Genomic DNA, 23,226 nt, shown 5'->3' on the forward strand with positions numbered 1-23,226 from the left:
TGTCCGCTTCGGCTGTTGTGAATCGCGCCCCCGTGTCTGTCACGTGCTGCCGGTCGCGATCTCCCGATTACAGAGATGCAAGTGCTGCGCCAACTGCGCCATCTCGAGCCAAACCATCGAACAGCACCAATCTGTGTTAAGCATTAATTTAGAATAAAGATTCCAAATCGTGCAGGACGTGTCTGTGCAGTGGCAACCACACAGCCATAGGCATACCTTGGCTAGCGCTTAGCCCTGCAGTCCAACCCTAAGCTTCCTCTTTCAGCGTCGGCGTCCTTGGAGTGTGGGTGTGTTTGGTGGCATAATTGTAGCTAGGCCACAAGAAAATGAAAACTGATTTCTGCAATAGACTGCATTACAAATGTTTTATGCGGCGCGCATTTCATGGTGGCAGTCGGGAAGAAAAGCCGCGCCGAACGAATATGGTCGTTGATACGGTCTCGACCGTGTGTGGTGGGTCTTCGGCGCGCAAGGATCAGGAAATGACGACGAAGGCGGGTTTTGTGGTGATGCAAAAACAGTAGAAAAGAAGGTAATCACTTATTTGGTACATCGTTGTGAATCTGTCCGAGGCGGTGCGGTTCTGATTAAAACAGGCGCCAGGACGGCCTCAAAAAAGCGGTATTTCCCTCGTTGAAGGAATCCAATGGAAAATCGCAAACGCAGAATCATTCACCACCTCTATTGTTCCTCACTGGGCTTCGGCGTGCTGCTCGTGATGCTCCTGTCTTCAGCGTGCTGCTGGCGGTGCTCCTGCTCCCAACGCGTCACAATAGGAACCAACTACCTGCTGTCGACGTCTTTCTTCGGGAGTTATTGACGAGGACCCTGTCATCGATAAGTGGCCACTTCGTGACTGTCAGCTGGGCGACTTTGCTGTCTTGAAGCGAAGTGAACGATCAGGCGTGAACATCGACCGTGACAGCTGCGTGTCACTGGCATCTCCCCGTCACCAGATGTGGTAGTCGATGGTTTCTTGAAATACTTGGGGAACACTTGACATGTCGATCATATCATCGTACCGTTGGCTTAGCGTGTAGCTCATTAATTTCGTGATGTATATTTTAGCAATTGATCTTGTGCCATATTAGCACATCTGCATCGATTAATCGGTAAACGCCGTGTGTGGGACGTTATCAAGCTAGTTCGGACGTGTACCTCGCCCGGTTACCGGGATGATAGTGCAGTACACCGACAGACGACCTGCTTGCATTCATGAAACTTCTTGGTCACAAATATCCAAGGGCAACCGCAATCTTCACTCAAATTTGCACTCAGGCTACACTATAATCTGCAGGGCCGGGTCACACAATATCAGCCTTTTGCCGCCGCGGAAAACAAGCCAAGCTTGAATAGTTTCGTATTTAGCCAACCTCAGCTGCCAAATAGTGGTCCCAATAAAGCTTTGCGAAAATTAGCCTCTGAAATTGCATTCGCGGCAACGATGTTCAGGACGCGACTTACGCAGATCGAGTCCCAAAATTTTAATAAACCATCGTTCGGAGCATGAAATACCGCTTGCTATTGTACACTGTATTTATTGAGCCTGTAGCGCAACCGCGAATAACCTTGAATAATCGAGCTTATTCGGAATATTGGTGGATGACTGACACCGGAAAGCCAGTGAACATTTTTAGTACTTTATTGCTTTCGAAAATATCTTACAGCTTTCTTTCGGCAAGCGATGTGAAATACTGGCATACGTGGAATGACCTGTTAATCAGTTCATATCTATTCTGCGCTGTTCTTCTTTCTTAACTGCAGGTCACCAAGAATTAATGATTACTAGAGGAAAGTACTCGAACGGCGTTCACGGCTCCTTGGTGGTTGTTGTTCATGGTGGCCACTGTGAATATTTCTCTTTCGTCATGAGCGGATACGTTTAATTAGGTACGCTTATAAGTTTACCCGATTGATGAGATGTCGAGGAAGAGGTTATGACAGTTCAAATGACAAATTACAGAATTTAAAACAACCTAGAACTGGCGAAGACTTTTTTGTTACGAGAAAGAAAGCATGTGAAATAAATAAACAGTCAACATAAACCGCTCTGACCATGACAACGCTTCTGCGCACCAAATATAGCTTGAATCCTTAGGCAAATCTTATCAAATGGGGCCACTGGGAATGGGCGATCGCGCTTTTTTCTGGAAAGCAATTTTTGGCGAGCATCTTCGGTCCATAACGAACACGAAGTAGAGCGATCTTGTAACGGTCCGCTTTCCGAACCGTTTAAAAACCGTGCCTCAGACTTGCACGTTCGTAATATATGCAGTGCTATGCTGACGACGTTAACATCTGAGACTACTTGTATTACACGTGACCTATATAGGTCGCGATATACGCCGTTATCTGCCATTTCTCGATGTATTCCACAGCCTTTGCGTTGACACCTTATTAATCAGCAAGGATAGTAAATGATAGTTCATTAAAATTTAATATTAGGTATGGTAGGTGTAACGTTAAGGGATAAGAAAAGAGCAGATTGGGTGAGGGAACAAACGCGAGTTAAAGACATCTTAGTTGAAATCAAGAAAAAGAAATGGGCATGGGCAGGACATGTAATGAGGAGGGAAGATAACCGATGGTCATTAAGGGTTACGGACTGGATCCCAAGGGAAGGGAAGCGTAGCAGGGGGCGGCAGAAAGTTAGGTGGGCGGATGAGATTAAGAAGTTTGCAGGGCCGGCATGGCCACAATTAGTACATGACCGGGGTTGTTGGAGAAGTATGGGAGAGGCCTTTGCCCTGCAGTGGACGTAACCAGGCTGATGATGATGATGATGCGTTGCTAAATACTGGCCATGTCCTCTGCTATAGATGTGTCCCTGTAAGAAGCAATGCGGCGCAGGATTCCTAATTCATAAGGACAGAGCGGGCAACATTGACGACTTCAACAGCATTATTGACAGGGTAGCAGTAGTCGTAATCAAACTTAATATGAGGTATAGATTACGAGCCTACGCGAGTTATAGAATACGAGCGTACGCTCCAACATTCAGTCACGACGATGGGGAACTAGATCAACTGTATGAAGATGCGGAATTAGCGATGAATAAAGTGCAAACTCGGTATACAGTAGTAACAGGTGAATTCAGTGCAAAAGTGCGGAAAAAGCAGGCGGGTGAACAGGCTATTACCAACTACCGCGGCGGAGATTCTAGAAACGCTAGAGGAGAGGTGCTTGTAGCATTCGCAAAAAGGAATAAGTTGAGAATAATGAACACCTTCTTCAGGAAACGTAGCAACAGAAAGTGGACCTGGAAAAGCCCTAATGGTGAAACAAGACAGACAGACAGACAACGAACTTTATTTAATCCTGAGGAGCTACTGTCAGGACCTCCTAACGGGAGGCCATTGTAGCCGCTGGCCGCGCCCACGTAAAGAACAGAACGCCGTGACGCTCCGCTCTTTCCTGGGCCTTCTGGATAGCCTGGGCTTGCTTTCGGAGTACCGTGCTTCTGATGGCCTCCTCCCATTCGGCTTCGCTGGAGAGGAAGTCGTTAGGCAACGCGGGACATCGCCAGAGCATGTGAGCCATTGAGTAAAAGGTTTCAGTGCAGTCGGGACAACTAGGGTCCACATCCGAGTACAGCCTACTGAGGAAAAACTTATTTCATACTTCCTGCCAATATAATCATAGTGCAGGTTGTAGAGGGGATATATAGGGTAAAGTGCAGTGATCATATGTTAGTGAGGACTAGCATTCACGTCAATTTGAAGAGGGAAAGAGAAAAATTGGTCAAGAAGAAACAGGTCAGCTTAGAGGCAGCAAGTGTAAAAGCAAACAAATTTGCTGTGGTGCTTGCAAAGAAATATGCAGCCTTAGAACAGACAGATGATGATGATGACGTAGATGTATTGAATGAAACCCTATCGAGGTTGGCTTCAGAGGCCGCAATAGAAGTCGAAGACAAGGCACCAAGGCAACGTAGGCAAGCTCTGCCAAGTAACGAAGGACCTAATAAAGAAACGACAAAGAATTAAAGTGCCCAACTCATGAGATAAGATAGAGTTCGCGGTACTGTCAAAACTTATCAACAATGCGAAAATAATTGATATTCGAAATTAAGACATGAGAAGGACTCAAGAGGCCGTGAAAAATGGACACAGACTGAAATCACTGAGAAGGAAACTTGGCATAGGCCAAACCAAGATGTATGCACTGAAAAATAAGAAGGGTAATATCATCAGCAATCTCCAACGTATTGATACAAGGCAGAAACATTTAAACAACGCGCGCAGGTTCGTGCGCACCCTCAAGACGACAACGGCGTATTGAAGGAAAAGACGAAATAACGGCACATGTTTTCGCCGCACGCACTCGCATCGCAGGTGGCCGTTGTCGGCGTCTACAAGAAGAAGACGAGGTGAAGCGACGCTCGAGAGAGAAGAAGAAGGCCTTCCTGATCTCCCGTTTGGACCGCGGCAGTGCTTTTTATTTACCCCAGGGCACAAGTTCGCCCACAATAAATAGTTGTATCTGTATTCCCTAAACTGTCCGTTACAATTCTGGTGGAGGTGCGGGGTAATGATTTCCAGCCCAATTCAAGTTGGAGAAAGCAGCCCGGAACCACGCCAGCTCAGACCCAACGAGCTTACGCCCGTCCACCAGCGCACGAGCCGTCGCCTACGTGGTGAGCCGCCCGAGTTTCCTCTTTTGCCGGAGCAGACTATAACATTAGCAGCAGACAATACGGAAATGACATCCCAGACAGCCTCAACCCGCATCGTGGTTGATCAGCCGCGAACGCCCGAGCCTTTTCACGGCGACACCTTCGAAGACGCCGAGGACTGGTTGGAAGGCTTCGAGCGCGTCGCTGACTACAATGGATGGGGCGAAAACCGGAAGCTCCGCAACGTTTAGTTCGCATTGCAAGACTGTGCGCGAACGTGGTTTGAAAACCACGAAGCTGTCCCCCGGTCGTGGGATGACTTCCGACGGGAGCTGTTGGCCACGCATCCGAGCACGGACCGCCGGGAAAGAGATAAAGCCGCTTTGCAAGCAAGAAGACAGCGAAACAACGAAAGCGTGGCAATGTATCTCGAAGATATGTCCCGGTTATTCCACCGGGCCGACCCGAGCATGAGCGAGGATAAGAAGCTTCGGCACCTGATGCGCGGTGTGAAGCAAGAGCTTTTTTCTGGTTTGGTTCGCAGCCCTCCACACACCGTCGCCGAATTCCGCTCCGAGGCGACAACTATGGAAAGGACTCATCAACAGCGTGCGAGACTCTACAACCGCGATATGAACGTCGCCTCTATGGATGCGATGTCGGCAATGTTCGGGAACAGCGTCGAGTTCTTACGAGAACTCATAAGATCTGTGGTTCGAGAAGAGTTCCAGAGGCAACAGCTGAACAACGGCCCCACAGCGGTATCTTCGTTAGCAGAAGTGGTTCGAGAAGTGAGACAAGCAGTCCGCGAACAGCACCCGCCAGCACAGCCGCAAGCGTCGTCACCGGTACGGCCGACGGTATCGTACGCCGAGGTACTAAGAGGATCTCCAGGATGTACTTTCGTCGCGGCAACTGCGCATGTACCCGAACCTCGGTTCTTGCCTTCTCCGCCGGAGACGAGATTCCGGAAGGCTGACATACGGCGCACTCCTAATAGAATCCCGCTGTGCCACCACTGCGGCGAAGCTGGTCATCTCTACAGGATGTGCGAATACCGCAGAGCGGGACTTCGGGGGTTTTCCGTAAACGCTCCTTGCCCAAGAAACGGTGAACGCCCTTTCGAGATCCAGCAGTATTTGTCAACGCGCCAAAGCCCGCAGACTTCACAGCAACATCAACCTCGGTCAGCAGTGCCGCTGAGGTATCCATCACCGAGCCCGCGTCCATCCTCAAGCTCCCCAAGGCGACGCCCCCAAAGCCCACGTCGGGAAAACTAACACCGGCGACCTGTGGAGGTTGTTACGACTTTGCACCGCTGCACCACTATTACGACTTTGAGGTGGTACCGTAGCGCTCGTCACCCGTTTCGTGACAGAGCGTTGGTAGCGAAGACTCCGAGTCAGGCGTCGGTGAGAATAACGAAAGGGATTTTATACACTATATACAGGTCATTATACAGGACAGGATCGGATCGGCACTGGGGCCGAGAGCTCACCGCAAACGCGACTGTTCCCGCACGGCGACGTCCGGCGAAAACGCGTGATACATCTCACTCCAGTCGATAGCGGCACTGGCTCCCGGTGGGTCGGCGGATCCGGTTTTCCAGGCAGCCGCCTCGCGGCTTTATAATCCCCGAGAAACCATTGTCACTCAAACGGCCCAATACAAAGCCAGCACTCGACGGTCGTCCGAGAGGTCCGACCAGCGGCCGCGTTGGCCACCCGGTTCAAAGTTCGCGCGCGCGGTGACCTCCAGGCGGTGCGGCGCCGGGCTGTCTGGCACTTGGTTGCACGTTTGGACATGTTGCCCGTCGATGCTTCTCCGCACGACACCGCTGCCTGACGGCTCAGCATCTTGACTTGTCAAGGAAGAATTAGGGTGCTGTGCCTTTCGGCGCAGCCCCGGGTTTATCCAAAGGGCGCTCGCAGGTTAAATTCTGCATCTTGTAGATTCGGAATCAGGGCTGGTGGTAATGGCACAACAAGGTGAGGCCGCTGTCGACGCTAGAACGGAGCCTCCAGCGCTGATTCTGAAATATAACGATGGACGCGAGAGCAGTTGCAAAAAGAGTGACGTGGCTTCCGATTTATGTGTGTTTATAGACGGCTGCGAAATTACTGCTTTAGTAGACACAGGCGCAGACCATTCCGTCATGAGCAAAGTACTTGCCAGAAGACGGAAAAAAGTGCTGACTCCTTGGAGAGGCCCGCAAATTTGAACCACCGGTGTACACCTTATCAACCCGTTGGACAGGTGCACTTCTAGAATCAGAATACGCGGCTTTACATACGTCGCCAGTTTCATTGTCCTATCAGAATGCTCAAGGAATTTAATTATTGGAATGTACTTTTTACAGGCGAACGGTGCAGTTATCAATATGCAGGAATCCTGTGTGTCGTTCTCAACGAAGCGCGCCATCGCGACGTTCGAGTGTGAAGAACAATTCGATGCGCTTCAGATTATAGACGACGACGTCACGATACCCCAAAGATCCAGCATAGCTGTCGCCGTAAGAAGCAGCGTATTCAGCGACTATGAAGGAATAGCAGACACTAACACTATACACTTACTCGAAAAAGGGATCTGTATGGCAAGGGGTCTTGTTCTGCTGCGTGACGGGTGTTCAAATGTCTTCCTGACTAATTTTGGAAATGAAGTCCAGCATGTGGCGAAGGGAACTGTCATTGCCCGCCTTAACGATTATGAAAAGATTACGGATTTGAGCTCTTCCGATGCTGCACTACTGGAGTCTGACAACGTAGACTCCATACTCGCATTCGTCAACATCGAAGAAGCACTATCACCGAGCCAGACGCAGCAAATAGAAAACCTTTTGCAAAAATTCGCCTCGTGTTTCTCAACGACATCGAAAGTCCAAAGAACATCCATCGCCAAACACCGTAGCATTGTCGACGAAGCTGTGAGGCCTATTTGCCAGCATCCCTACCGAGTGTCACCGAAGGAGAGAGAGATCATCAGCAAACAAATCGAAGAAATGCTTAGAGACGACGTAATTCAACCATCGGCCAGCCCACCAGAATTGTAGCGGACAGTTAAGGGAATCCAGATACAACTATTTATTGCGGGCGAACTTGTGCCCTGGGGGTAAATAAAAAGCCCTGCCGCTTTCTAAACGGGTGATCAGGAAGGCCTCTTCTTCTCTCTCGAGCGTCGCTTGACCTCGTCTTCTTCTTGTAGACGCCGACAACGGCCACCTGCGATGCGAGTGCGTGCGGCGAAAACACGTGCCATTATTTCGTCGTACTTTCCTTCAATACGCCGTTGTCGTCTTGAGGGGGCGCACGAACCTGCGCGCGTTGTTTAAATGTTTCTTCCTTGTATCAATATTTAAACCCAGCTTCGTTGGACCAGTTTTTTGTTGCTTGTAGCAGGTGTCTGCTGTCACAGGTCAAGTTTTCCTGAATGAAGATGTGCGAATGGCTATCTTTTAGTTCCCTCTTCTTGTTCAACCACGATTCCCTGATCGCCTGCCTGGTGAAACGCACGATTATTCCAGGTATTTTATCTTTCTGTGTGGGCGGCCTGTGTACTGAGCCAATGCCGTGCATAACCAAAGGAGGCCTTTACAGCTGGTCTGCCACTTCATTGATCACTTTGTGCAAGTTTTCCCCTTGCACGAAAGGCACCCCATGCATTTCCAAATTCAGCCAGCTGTTTCGAAATTCCAGCTCGTTCACTTCTCACCGGCGCTGAGCCTGAACTGACGAGCTCCCATCTTCCTTTTTCTCTAGTTCCGCCACCCGCTTTCCTAGTACATTCATTTCATTTCCTTGCACACGGATTGTATTTGTGAGTTCTTCAAAAATGACAGACATGGGCGCGACAGAGTCTTCCATAGCTTCCACTGGAGCTATGAGGGGAGGTAAGCTATCTAGCTTTAGAATCATAGATTCAAGGATAGCTTTTATTTCCATGTCTGTATTGTTTTCACCAGCGTAGCTAACATTTGGTACCTAACTCCGGCAATTTTGGCATCGCCATGTTTTCTTTGCAGCTTCGGGCTTCCTTTTGTACGACTGCTCTGCTATTCCCGCACACTTTCCAAAATGGTTTTCGTGCGCACCCTCGGAACAAGTTACACGCCCTTCATTTTTATGAAATGCCTCATCACAAGTGGAGGAGACATGGGACATTCTTTTCGCCACAGCAAAAAAAAAAGATAAAAATACCACATACCCAGCAATACGGTAACATACACACGTCTTTGGCAGCGACAGTAGCGCAAGCACCACTGCACTACAGAACAGGAGAACAAACTAACCTGCAGAATTGCAATCGCAACGTAAGCGATGCTCACTGGATGCTGCCGCCGCTGGCAAATGACCGCCTCTCCAGGCGCTCGTGATTTATCCGCAGTCGATTCATTAGTCAGGTGCGCAGAAGGAGTTGGTGCTAGGTGATTCGGTGTACAGCTTATTGCGGCGGTCATTACGTACGCAGCTAGGCATCAAGTCGACGCAGCTCTCGGAAGTGCTGAGCAGCACGACGGTTCCAGCGCTAGGAAAAGCCAGCAGCCCACAACGTCCGATGGCTCCTTCATCGGGCAGCGCTTGACGATCCGGGATAGAGTGCAAGTCGCTGTATCCGCACAATTGTAATGGCAAGGTAAGCGATGCTCGCTGGATGCTGCCGCCGCTGCCAAATCTGCATAAATCTTTATGGGCCGTATAAACTTGTAAACATGTAAACATTCGCTTATTCACTAAATTAACAAGACATTGTCACGCGCGCACACGTAAGCATGAACACATCTCGCAGGATAACTGCGGAAACTCGCTTCAAAACGCTAGAGTGAGGAATTGCGGTAGCAGCAGCGAGCGGATTGAACCTCGTGCATCGATCTCTTCAACGCGAAGGAAACGTTGAAGGTATAGCGCACAGCAAAGCGCACTTCGCAGATCGCTTTGAAGAAAAGGCCTACGAGCTTGCCCACGTATACGACACAAGCATACCACACAAGGTATCAATTTTATCTCCCTTGGACTTCATACAGAACCTCACGGCGACGGCGACGGCATAAATGCGCCTGGAATGTCCATATAATTGCTATCGCAATATAATTCACGTGCGGTGACCGCGGCGGCGCTTGTATCGGTGTAGTGTAGTGCTGTATGAAAAAAAGTGTGTGATTTCATAAATTATTCAGCCTATGTATGCAGCCCAAACAGCTTCGATGGTAATCTGTCCACTTCTGATTGCTGCGGCCATGGTTTGTGATTTGTACAAGCATGTCATGTGGGGCAAAGATAGCCTCCCCGCACACCAGGAGCATATTGCTACGGCACAATATGTGCGATCACGAAAGTCCAGCAGTGTGAAGACGACGACGACGATTAGATGCTAGCGCGGGCTGTTGCCTCTTGGCCTAGCGCAGCGTATTTTCCTTGTAAATATATTTGTACATAGCTTTTCGTCTGCGTCATCCTACGTAACATATCTGGTGGAGGTGGACGTTCCCTGTACCTCGTCACGGAGCTTCGCAGTGGACGGTACGTCGAGCCTTCCTTCATGGCTCCCGGCGACGACAACCCGACTCCGCCGGCTCCGACACCTGCTGCCCCTTCGACGACCTACATCACTCTCCCCGCTACCCGTGATCCTGGCGTATTCTCGGGCCACGATGGGGAAGACGTCGATGACTGGATCAGCCTCTATGAACACGTCAGCCGCAATAACCGGTGGGACCCTACTATTATGCTCGCCAACGTAGTCTTTTACCTCGGTGGCACACCTCGAGTTTGGTATCGCACGCACGAAAATGAGCTCACCAGTTGGGATTCACTTAAGACACAGCTTCGAGACTTGTTCGGCAACCCCTACGGTCAAAAACTTGCCGCGCAGAAGGCGCTTTCCGGCCGTGTGCAGACGTCAACAGAGCCCTATGTCACGTACATTCAGGACGTCTTGGCTCTGTGCCGCAAAGTTGACACCCACATGACTGAGTCAGACAAGGTTTCCCACATCCTCAAAGGCATTGCCGATGACGCCTTCAACTTGCTCGTTTGCAACAACGTAGCCACGGTGGATGCTGTTATAAAGGAGTGCCGCCGCCTGGAACTCGCCAAAAGCCGACGCATCGACCAGCAGTTTGCCCGTCTGCCCAACACCCCCGCGACATCTTCCTGTGCCGACGCTCCTCGTCCCAACAACACTGCCGATGTTACCAGGATCGTCCGGCGTGAGATCGAGGCCGCCTATCCGGCTGCCTTCGACTCCAGTCCCACCAACACATCCGCAGTCACGGTCTCACTGATCCAGGCAGTTGTCCGCCAGGAGTTTGAAAACATGGGTCTTCACACCATCTGCTCGGCCCATCGCCCTGATACCCGCCCGGCCCATCGCCCTGATACCCGCCCGGCTTCTTCGATTTCGCCCCATCCCGCATCTTCTTACCCACCACGTTTCCGCAACCCATCTGAGTGGCGCACTGCTGACGACAAGCCTATTTGTTTCCACTGCCATCGAATCGGGCACATTTCTCGGCACTGTCGTAGTCGCTGGAGTTCCCCGATCCGGTCTACTTATACTGCCTACTCTCACCCCTCAGGTGGCCCTTCTCGTCCCTATGCCGCACGCTCCGATAATGCCGCCACTGATTCTCCTGCACCGAACCGCCCCTATTCTCGTTCGCCTTCGCCCCAACGACGACAATCTCGCTCTCCCCAGCCCCGCCGCTCCTATTCGCCGACTCCCTTCGGGCGCCGCTCCCAGCCGGAAAACTAGACGATGCAGCGCCTCGAGGTGACGCTGCATTGCTCCCTACGCCGCCAAATCCTCTACTGACTTTGCCCACTCATCTGAACCTTCTTGACGTGCACGTCGACGGTGTTTCCGTGTCTGCTCTCATAGACAGTGGGGCGCATTTGTCCGTAATGAGCGCTGACCTTCGTAACCGGCTCAAGAAAATCATCACGCCCGCCACGACGCCTGTTGTCCGTGTCGCCGATGGCGGAACAGCCCCCGTAATTGGTATGTGTACCGCCCGCGTCTCCTTCGCCGATCGCTCAACAATCGTGCTATTCACAGTCATCGCCCACTGTCCCCACGACATCATCCTCGGCTTAGACTTCCTCTCCGCACATTCTGCTCTCATCGATTGTTCCGCCAGTACTCTCCGCCTTGACCTGCCTGTTCTGGATCCTACTGAACCACACCCCAGTCGCCTCAGTTCCGCCGACTTCGTTCGCTTGCCACCTTCGGCACTGACCTACGTTGACCTAGTGTCATCCCCACCAGTCCCCGACGGTCACTACATCGCGGCTCCTATGCAAGACGTCCTCCTTACACACGGGATCACAGTACCCCATACAGTTTTATCTATTACGGCGAATTGCGTCTGCCTGCCAGTGGTCAACTTTGGCTTGACCACTCAAGTGCTGCCACGTGGGATGTCTTTGGCCCAGCTTTGTTCGTTCGAGGATCACTCAGTAGCATCCATTGCAGTAGACGACACTTCATCCGATACTTCTCTACCATCGCAGTCGACAAATTGTTCCATCGCTGACTAACGGAAATCGCTTACGCTTACGCTTGGAATATCTGGTCGGCCATAACCCGTGCTACCGCCTCACATGTGGGTATTGTCGAATTTTTTGCTGTATAGCTTAACCACTGGTAATTGTGGGTTTGGCACGGCGAGTTATTTACGGGAACGGCGTTGATGTTCTGAGACATTGTATTTTTCTATTTCCTAGTTGTTTTCTATTGGGGTGTCCTTCCTTGCTGAGATTGAAAAAAAAAACTGTAGCAATAGCATTCGCATGCCACTCCGAGTGCGACGCAGTACGACGCACTAACTTGGATCGTACTTTACTGAAAAATAAAATAAGAAGTAACAAGGATGTCGTAAAAAAAAGGGAGTTCATCTACTCAAAGATCTGAAAAGAGTACGATGCACAAATTTCCGTGTCAGAATCATGTTAAAGGTAGTTTCATCCTCATTCCGGTATTAGTCGCTTAACAAGTATGGTTAAGCACAGCAGTGTCTTCAATGATATGACTCTGTGGCTACGGCGCTCCGCTGCTGAACACGAAGTCCTGGGTTCGACTACATTGCCACTACTACCGGATTCTATATGCGATCTAAACGCAAAGCAACCACACTATGCTATTTGTACTGATTTAGAACCTGGTAATCTAAGCTTGTACACCGTCATCACCACACATAAATTCGTTGATAAATTCGGTTTAAATCTTTTTCTGTTTTTAACGCGATAGCGTTAAGGAGCTCGTGTCGCAGAAAAGCCGGTGTCGTCGGCGTCGGGTGTCGGCGTCGGCGGCGTTGACCGTGAGCGATAAATCACGGCAGGCGCTTCATAAATAAAAAGCAACTTCCAAGATTGGCCCGGTGGGAATCGAACCCAGGTCTCCGGAGTGTGAGACGGAGACGCTACCACTCAGCCACGAGTTCGATGCTTCCAAGCGGTGCAAACGCGCCTCTAGTGAATGCGGTGTTGCCTTCGAAACGAGCCGTGGAAAGTTATACTGCGGTGTATATCGGTAATTATGAACATGTAACGTACAGAAGTCACAATTACACGAGTTGCGAAGTGCGTTTCCGCTGCATTTCTTCTGCGCTTTCCGCACACGCAGAGCCATCTTGCGGCAAACACAGAAGACCCCCTCCTCTCAATGTACGGCGCTGCCCCGACAGGAGGAGCGCCGCGCGCGCATTGGGACCGCTGCCAGGCGCGTCGCGGGACTCCCTCTCCCCTGACGACGCTTCGCCGTGCTTCCGGTTTAGATTACTATCTATCTCTCTGCCCGTGCCGATCACGACGTTTGGCTGGCGTAGATCGTTTCCCCTCCGAGACACCGAGTTCTTTGGTTCGTTTCGTTCGCTCAGGCGCACGTTTCGTCGCCGCGCCGAACGCTGCGTTGCTTGACGCTCACCGCGTGATAGGTGGGCGCTAAGTCCGATGCGGGGCGCATCGTAAGTGATTGCTGTGCCGTAGCGCATTGTCTTATACCCCTTGGCGGGTCGACGGGAACGCTGTCGCGTCCCACTCTTGAAGGCGAAGCTTAAGCGTCCTCCAATTTTTTTTCTTTTTATCAACAGTTCGATTCTCCTTTCAATGGGCAGTATTTTTGTTTTTGAAAAACATTTCACTGGGTTTTTAGGCCAAATCCTGAATTATTTTTTGTGAGTTCGAGGTACAGACCCCCAGAACACCTACATGAACTTGGAGAAGGGAGTCTACCTGCCACAGTGCAACAAAAATAAGAGCAGCGGTGGCGTTGCGAACTAAAGCATATGACCGAGAGATGACGCTGGGAAAATCAAAACTAATATCATCATCATTACGTAGTGAACAATATGGCCGCTGCGGCAGCGGCTGGTGGTGCTCGTCTCGCTGCTCGCTCGCTGGTTTCGGCCGTTTTGTCTCGGCTTTCGGGGAGGTAATCCTGTGTACGGCACTCAAACATGACTAAAGATATTTTTATTACGTCGCCAGGTGACCGAGTGGCCTGAAATGGCAAGAAACAATATACACACAAGTAAGGTTACATTGTTTATTGTCAATGATGAATGAAAAAGTATATGCTCACAATTTATGTACAGGTCTGGTGGACTTAATGCTGTCAGTGATTGAGTTTACGACATACACAAACGCACATAGTGATCTATTTATTGGAATTGAAAGCTGAAATTGAGCGAACTTCTCTCATCGTGTTTGTTGTGCCGAAAAAGCAGGGATAACGAATCTTCAGACAACGATGTTTATACCGGGCTACCCTCGTACTGTAGTTGCGTACAGTGCCGCGTGACGTGTATCATACTATACATATATTGTCCGAAGTCGATTATTTTACGTAGACTAAAGAAAGGTGTTGTGATTGGAGACGGCGCGGCTGGCATTGCCGCAACCTGGGCGTAAGAAGCCGGTTGTGGGCAAGGAGAAGCGTTGGTACGGTGGGCGTTCTGCGAGGAGGCCAATTCCTCCTTAATAATACCGCGCAGCTCAGCAGAAGCACGTTGGACGTGAGCGCTGTGGCAAGGGGGTGAGCCATGCGCTTGCAATTCCTCGCGAATTATGGCTCAAATGATAGACCGGAGCTCAATACTGTTTGCCAGGGGGTTGTCGGAAAAATCCGATTGCAAGCGGGTTGATTGCAGGGCGTCGAGGCGCTGACAGACGGAGACGACGTCCGACACCGTCGAAAGGTTTTGAGCGGCCAGTGCGTTGAAGGCAGTAAGTAGGTCCGATACCCTTAAGAAGGTGTCGCACGCGGTCAGTTTTTGGCATGGCACTGTCGACACGGCGGCAAAGCGCGAGGATGTCCTCAATATACAAGGTATACGACACGCCATATTGCTGGACGCGCTCAGACAGCCTCTTTTTCGCAACTTCCGAACGAACCGTGGGTGTGCCAAAAATCCACCGTTGCTGCTCCCTGAAATACGACCAATCACGGAAGTCCCTCTCGGGTTTCAGGAACCATGTCTTGGCTACTTGAGAGACGTAAAATGGTACGTTTTTTAATCTAGATGTCTCGTTCCAGTTCTATTCGCTGACACTATCGTAGTTCTCGAGCCAGTTTTCAACATCCTCACCAGGCAAGCCAGAGAAGATTTCAGGATCGCGATACCGCTTGTTGGCAGGGCTGGGAGTGGGGGTGGCTGGTACTTGAACCGAGATGGTGGACGCTGCGGTCTTCTCTTGCGACATGGCGGCCTCTAGGCGTAAGCGGCATCCCGAACGTAGCTCCAGGCGAGAAATTGAAGTGGATTGACGTCGAAGGGATCTTAAAGCGCCTCCAACACTTGAAATACCAGGGACGACGCTTTATTCCAAAAAGGAAAAATGGCGCCGATGCAAAAACGAAAACGAGCCGATGATTGATGAGGACTTTGTACAGATGAAGACGAAGTTAAATGTTTCCAATATATGCTTCCAAATGCTACCTCTACGACGACACTTATGTTAGAAGAGAGAGATCACATCGTTTGCGCTTGAAGCGTGAAAGCGAATTCCCGCTGCAGTACACGATTCACAGATAACTCGTTTTGATGGTGGCAAAACGTAGCGTCAGATTCATTATGGTGACATTTCACAGCCACTGTCACTGTTTTTTTTTTTGAACTCAATCAAAGCTGTTTAACCCGTGCAACCAAGTAATGTTTATGAGAATGTGTTGAGTTATCCGTCCCCCCCGCTAGAGGACGTCCGCACCAGTCTATATAGGTTGTCAGCACATACAGATCTGAGCGACTCGCGCACTCCCCGTGTCTTCCCTCCGCGAGACCCGCCGTGGTTGCTCAGTGGCTATGGTGTTGGGCTGCTGAGCACGAGGTCGCGGGATCGAATCCCGGCCACGGCGGCCGCATTTCGATGAGGGCGAAATGCGAAAACACCCGTGTACTTAGATTTAGGTGCACGTTAAAGAACCCCAGGTGGTCAAAATTTCCGGAGTCCTCCACTACGGCGTGCCTCATAATCAGAAAGTGGTTTTGGCACGTAAAACCCCATAATTTAATTTTTTTCCCTCCGCGACGTACTAGCGGTTTTCATGTGCAGCATTCCCACCGGTGTAGATTTCACAGTAATCGACCCAAATGCATGCATGTCGATGCACGACATCAATGACCTCGAAACACTGTCTGGCCGAGTGGATCCTCATTCACACATGTGCAATGAAATCTGTGAAACCTACGCCTCCCATCACTGAGCCGATATTTTTCATACTCTCGGTCACGGCTCTGGTGTATGTCGTACCATCAAATGGAGCATTCATATGACACGGGTCCCTTATATCTGTAGGTATGAGGCACCCTCCGGAGGGCGTACCTTTAAAGGGGCATCCTTTTTGTAATCGTCTCTCCTTCACGCTTTGACCTGCCGAACGGTATCAGAAAGTCTTCGAGGCTGACAGGGGTGTACGTAGTTATTTGATGACCAGAGAGCACATCATGGACCATGTGTTGCTCAGTGCCGGAAATCTCCGCGCGGAAGTATTCAGAGATAGAACAGAAAAACATGGACTCGCCATGCCGGCCCTGCGAATGTGGGTGCCTAGTGTTTGCGGTAGATGCATGGGAAATGCGGTAGATGCTGTAGACCACGGTAGGTGCATGGGAAATGCGGCACTAGTGGCGGCGTAATGTGGTGCCGTAAGAAAAAATAAATAAAAATGTCGCAGTATCGCCTGAAAAGCGAAGCATCGACTTCGATAGCAAATTAGTAGATGGCTATACCAAGTAAGGATAGTAGCTTTATCAAGTCAAATCAAGTCATTATTTCCACCATGTACCTTACAGATGGAGGACAAGAGCAAAAAAAGCGCCCTGTAGGCGGCTTGACGAGTCCGCAGTCCCACGTTATGAGCGGCGTTTGGGCATTTGCAATGAAAAACAGTCGATGATCAAATGTAAACACTTGATCAGTGCAGAACAAATGTAAAACACATTAATTAGAAAAAAATGAAATAAATGAATAAATTCCAGGATAAGTAAATAAGTTTTCTTCTTCAGCAAGCATAGATCTAAGTTTAGCAGTGGAATAAATAAATAAATAAATAAATAAATAAGAATTAGTAGACTTGGAATGGTTTAGCCGTGATGACAATGAATAGCATAGGCGCTGCATGCCAGAGGTCAAGCGGGATCGAAGAACGTACCAATATTCTCCATGTCTGGCGTCCGTGTCCATGTCTCCATGTCCATGTTTTCTAATTGTGCCAGTTTACCTAGGTTACGTATGTTATATCTCACTTCATATTTAAATCCAGTATTCAAACGATAGTGGCATAGTATATGAGCCATGATAACATGCGCTCTATGGAAAAACAACCTGAAGTTGTTGCATTAGAATCAGCATTGTACAAATGGCGTAGGTATCGTTTCTGCATAACGTAATTTTTTTGTAGGCTCGAGATTGTAGTTGTACCCCAGACAAGTTGGCAGTAGTTAATATCTGAGTAAAAAATGGAATTATAAAAAAGTATTTTAATTGTTGCAGAAAGAATGTATCTGGGACAATTTCAGTTATTCGAGCAAGATTTGTTTCTAGTAAGTTCACATGGGATTCCCAAGACATGTGTGCAGTACATGTCACGCCGAGGCATTTAAAATGGTCAGAAATGTCTACAGGATGAGAGTTTAAAATAATATCAGCATGAGGAAGGACTGGCTTATTTTTGGTCCGAAAGATAACTGCTTTTATTTTATTTTCGTTAATCTTCATAGAGTTATATGAGCACCAATGTTGTTGCTGAACTATAGTATCATGACAATTAGAGATAAGGTGATCGATGTTACCACCAGAAAAAGGTATGGTAGTGTCATTTACATATATAATAAATTTGAAATTCTGAATAATATTAACAGCGTCATATATATATATATATATATATATATATATATATATATATATATATATATATATATATATATATATATATATATATAGGTTATATATATATATATATAGCCATATATATATATATATATATATATATAGGTTAAATAGCAACAGCCCCAATATGCTGCCTTGTGGGACACCACAAAGCAGTGGAAGAACTTGTGACCATGAGTTATTGATTTGGATAACTTGTCACCGATGGGATAAATATGACCGATATAAATATAATTCACACCTTATTCAGCAAAACTTCATGATTCGCGAAGTCAAAAACCTTGAAGTAATCGACAAATAAGCCAATCTCTATTTTCTCGCTTTCAAATTGTGTTAAAATACATTCCTTTTGGTGAAGCAAAGCTAATTTTGTTGACATGTTCTTCCGGAACCCAAATTGTTGAGGTGGTAATACCTTAGAGCTTCCAACGAAGTTCAAGACCCTGCAGTGAATTATTTTCTCCAGTGCTTTTGAAAAAATTGCCAAGATAAATTCCGGTCGGTAATTACACAAGTAAGTTCGGTTCCTCTTTATAAAGGCCACTACTACTTTGACAATTTGCATTTTATAGGAAATTTTGATATAGTCAGATGTTAAATATATTCGCAAGAACTGGGGCAATTAGGCCTGCGGCATGTTTCACAGGTTTTATTTGATTTTCATCGATATCTCTACTGCTGCTGTTGTTTAAATTTGTGATTATTGAAATCACTTCTTGTACTGTGACTGGCTGCAGAAATGAAGATTTATTATTCCTCATGTTCACATATTGACATGCATCTGGGGAGCTACCAGATGTACTGACGTTTGCAAAGAAAGCATTGAAAGCATCAGCCAGATCCGCCCCATTCAAATCATTACCCTTAATGGTAAGTTTGGATATGCAGCTAGGACGACTAACGCGACGTAGTAGTGTACTTAATTTCTCCCAAAGCAGTTCGCTCGGCGCATCCTTGGCATCCACGAAAAAGGAGAAGTACTTTTTACGTGCAATGGGCAGTTTCTTGGTTAGCTTGTTTCGATATTGTTTGAATATGGTCAAGTCGTCAGGATTACGAGTGTTGTGAAATTGGCTGTAGAGCCTAGCTTTTGTTCTCATTTGTTGATAGAGGTCGCGTGCTACCCATGGTTTCCGAATTTTCCTATTGCATAAAAAATGCAATGAAATCTGCAAAAAAATGAAATCTGCATAACTCTATATGGGCCGTATAAACTTGTAAACATTTGCTTACTAACTAAATTAACACGACTGTCACGCGCGCACAGGTAAACATGAACACATCTCGCAGGATGACTTCGGAAACTCGCTTCAAAACGCTAGAGTGAGGAATTGCGGTAACAGCAGCGAGCAAATTGAACTTCGTGCATCTCTCACTTCAATTCGAACGAAACGTTGTAAGCATAGCGCATACGAAGCTACCGGCACGACGCGCACTCTGAGAACTTCGCAGATCGCTTTGAAGGCCTACGAGTTTGCCCACGAGAACGCCCCCCCTCCCCCCTCCCCGTGCCACGCGCGCGACAGAATAGAGCGTGCTTCCATCCGCCTTCCTCGCTGGCGCGCGCGTGGTGTAGCCGCGTTCGTCAGTTCACCCTCGCACGCTTTCACTCGCACGCACAGCAAAAGACACAAGGCAACAATTCTATCTCCTATGGACTTTATACAGAACCTCACGGCGACGGCGACGGCGTAAATGCGCCTGGAATGTCCATATAATTGTTATCGCAATAAAATGCACGTGCGGTGACCGCAACGGCGCTTGTATCGGTGTAGTGTAGTGCTGTATGAAAAAAAAGTGTGATTTCATAAATGATTCAGCCCATGGATGCAGCCCAAACAGCTTCGCTGGTAATCCGTCCCCTTCTGATTGTAGCGACCGTAGTTTGTGATTTGTACAGGCATGTCACGTGGGGCAAAGATAGCCTCCCCGCACACCACGAGCATATTGCTTGGAATATCTGGTCGGCCATAACCCGTGCTACCACCTCATATGTGGGTAGGTGTTTGTCGAATTTTTTTTTCTATAGCCTAACCACTGGTAATTGTAGGTTTGGCGCGGCAAGTTATTTACGGTAAAGGCGTTGATGTTCTAAGACATTGTATTTTTGTATTTCCTATAGTTGTTTTCTATTGGGGTGCACTTCCTCCCTAAAATTGAAAAAAACAACTATAGCCATAGCCCTGGCATGCCACTCCGAGTGCCACGTAGTACGACGCACAAGCTTGCGTCGTATTGCATTGCACCTGGAGTGGCATGCCAGGGCTATCGCTATAGTTTTTTTTCACAAGCTTGCGTCGTACTTTAGTAAAACATAAAATAAGAAGGAACAAGGATGTCGTAAAAAAAGGAGTTCATCTTCTCAAAGATCTGAAAAGAGTACGATGCACGAATTGCCGTGTCAGAATCATGTTAAATCCAGTTTCATCCTCATTCCGGTATTCGTCGCTTAACAAGTTTGGTTAAGCAGAGCAGTGTCTTCAATGCTGTGACTCTGTGGCTACGGCACACCGCTGTTGAACACGAAGTCATGGGTTCGACTACATTGCCGCCACTACCGGATTCTATATGCGATCTAAACGCAAAGCACCACACTGCTATTTGTACTGATTTAGAACCTGGTAACTTAAGCTTGTACAACGTCATCACCACACATCTCCCGCTAAATTCGTTGATAAATTCGGTTTAAATCTTTTCCTGTTTTTTTTTTCTTTTTATAAACAGTGCGATTCTCCCTTCAATTGGCAGTATTTACGTCTTAGAATAACATTGCACTGAGTTTTTAGGCCAAATCCTGAATTAGTTATCGTGAGTTCGAGGTACAGACCCCCAGAACACCTATACAAACTTCGAGAAGGGAGTCTACCTGCCACAGTGCAACAAAAATAAGAGCAGCGGTGGCGTTGCGAACTAAATCATATGACCGAGAGATGGCGCTGGGCGAATCAAAACTAATATCATCATCATTACGTAGTGAACAATATGGCCGCTGCGGCAGCGGCTGGTGGTGCTCGTCTCGCTGCTCACTCGCTGGTTTCGGCCGTTTTGTCTCGGCTTTCGGGGAGGTAATCCTGTGTACGGCACTCAAACATGACTAAAGATATTTTTATTACGTCGCCAGGTGACCGAGTGGCCTGAAATGGCAAGAAACAATATACACACAAGTAAGGTTACATTGTTTATTGTCGATGATGAATGAAAAAGTATATGCTCACAATTTTTGTACAGGTCTGGTGGACTTAATGCTGTCAGTGATTGAGTTTACGACATACACAAACGCACATAGTGATCTATTTATTGGAATTGAAAGCTGAAATTGAGCGAACTTCTCTCATCGTGTTTGTTGTGCCGAAAAAGCAGGGATAACGAATCTTCAGACAACGATGTTTAGGCCGGGCTACCCTCGTACTGTAGTTGCGTACAGTGCCGCGTGACGTGTATCATACTATACATATATTGTCCGAAGTCGATTATTTTACGTAGATTAAAGAAAGGTGTTGTGATTGGAGATGGCGCGGCTGGCATTGCCGCAACCTGGGCGTAAGAAGCCGGTTGTGGGCAAGGAGAAGCGTTGGTACGGTGGGCGTTCTGCGAGGAGGCCAATTCCTCCTTAATAATACCGCGCAGCTCAGCAGAAGCAGGTTGGACGTGAGCGCTGTGGCAAGGGGGTGAGCCATGCGCTTGCAATTCCTCGCGAATTATGGCTCGAATGATAGACCGGAGCTCAATACTGTTTGCCAGGGGGTTGTCGGAAAAATCCGATTGCAAGCGGGTTGATTGCAGGGTGTCTTGAAGGGTTTTGAGCGGCCAGTGCGTTGAAGGCAGTAAGTAGGTCCGATACCCTTAAGAACGTGTCGCACGCGGTCAGGTTTTGGCATGGCACTGTCGACACGGCGGCAAAGCGCGAGGATGTCCTCAATATACAAGGTATACGACACGCCATATTGCTGGACGCGCTCAGACAGCCTCTTTTTCGCAACTTCCGAACGAACCGTGGGTGGGCCAAAAATCCACCGTTGCTGCTCCCTGAAATACGACCAATCATGGAAGTCCCTCTCGGGTTTCAGGAACCATGTCTTGGCTACTTGAGAGACGTAAAATGGTACGTTTTTTAATCTAGATGTCTCGTTCCAGTTGTTGTATTCGCTGACACGATCTTAGTTGTCGAGCCAGTTTTCAACGTCCTCACCGGGCAAGCCAGAGAAGATTTCAGGATAGCGATACCGGTTGTTGGCAGGGCTGGGAGTGGGGGTGGCTGATACTTGAACCGAGATGGTGGACGCTGCGGTCTTCTCTTGCGACATGGCGGCCCCTAGGCTTAAGCGGCATCCCGAACGTAGCTCCAGGCGAGATATTGAAGTGGACTGACGTCGAAGGGATCTTAAAGCGCCTCCAACACTTGAAATACCACTGTAGGGACGACGCTTTATTCCAAAAAGGAAAAATGGCGCCAAATTCTTCCTCTACGACGACACTTATGTTAGAAGAGAGAGAGAGAGATCACATCGTTTGCGCTTGAAGCGTGAAAGCGAATTCCCGCTGCAGTACACGCTTCACAGATAACTCGTTTTGACGGTGGCAAAACGTTGCGTCAGATTCATTTTGGTGACATTTCACAGCTACTGTCAGATGCGCGCTACCGCTCTCTTTTTTTGAACTCAATCAAAGCTATTTAACTCGTGCAACGACGTAACGTTTATGAGAATGTGTTGAGTTATCGTCCTTCCTTCCCTTCCTCCCAAGGCCCGCCGCACCGCCCAGTCTATAGGCTATCGGCGCATACAGATCTGAGCGCTACTCCGCACTTACCTGTCCTCCTCCGCGACGTACCAGCGGCGTTCATGTGCACCATTCCCACCGGTGTAGATTTCACAGTAATCGACCCATTGCATGGATGTCGATGCACGACATCAGTAACCTCGAAACAATGTCTGACCGAGTGGATCCTCATTCACACATGTGCAATGAAAATTGTAAAACCTACACCTCCCATCACTGAGCCGATATTTTTCATATTCTCGGTCACGGTTCTGGTGTATGTCGTACCAACAAATGCAGCATTCATATGACACGGGTCTCTTATATGTGTAGATATGAGGCACCCTCCGGAGGGCGTACCTTTAAGGAGGCATCCTTTTTGTAATTGTCCCTCACCTTATACGATTTGACCTGCCGAAAGATATCAGAAAGTCTTCGAGGGTGACAGGGGTGTACGTCTTTATTTGATGGCCA

The sequence above is a fragment of the Dermacentor albipictus genome, chromosome 2 (assembly GCF_038994185.2).
Source record: "Dermacentor albipictus isolate Rhodes 1998 colony chromosome 2, USDA_Dalb.pri_finalv2, whole genome shotgun sequence".
In the NCBI taxonomy this organism is placed as follows: domain Eukaryota; kingdom Metazoa; phylum Arthropoda; class Arachnida; order Ixodida; family Ixodidae; genus Dermacentor; species Dermacentor albipictus.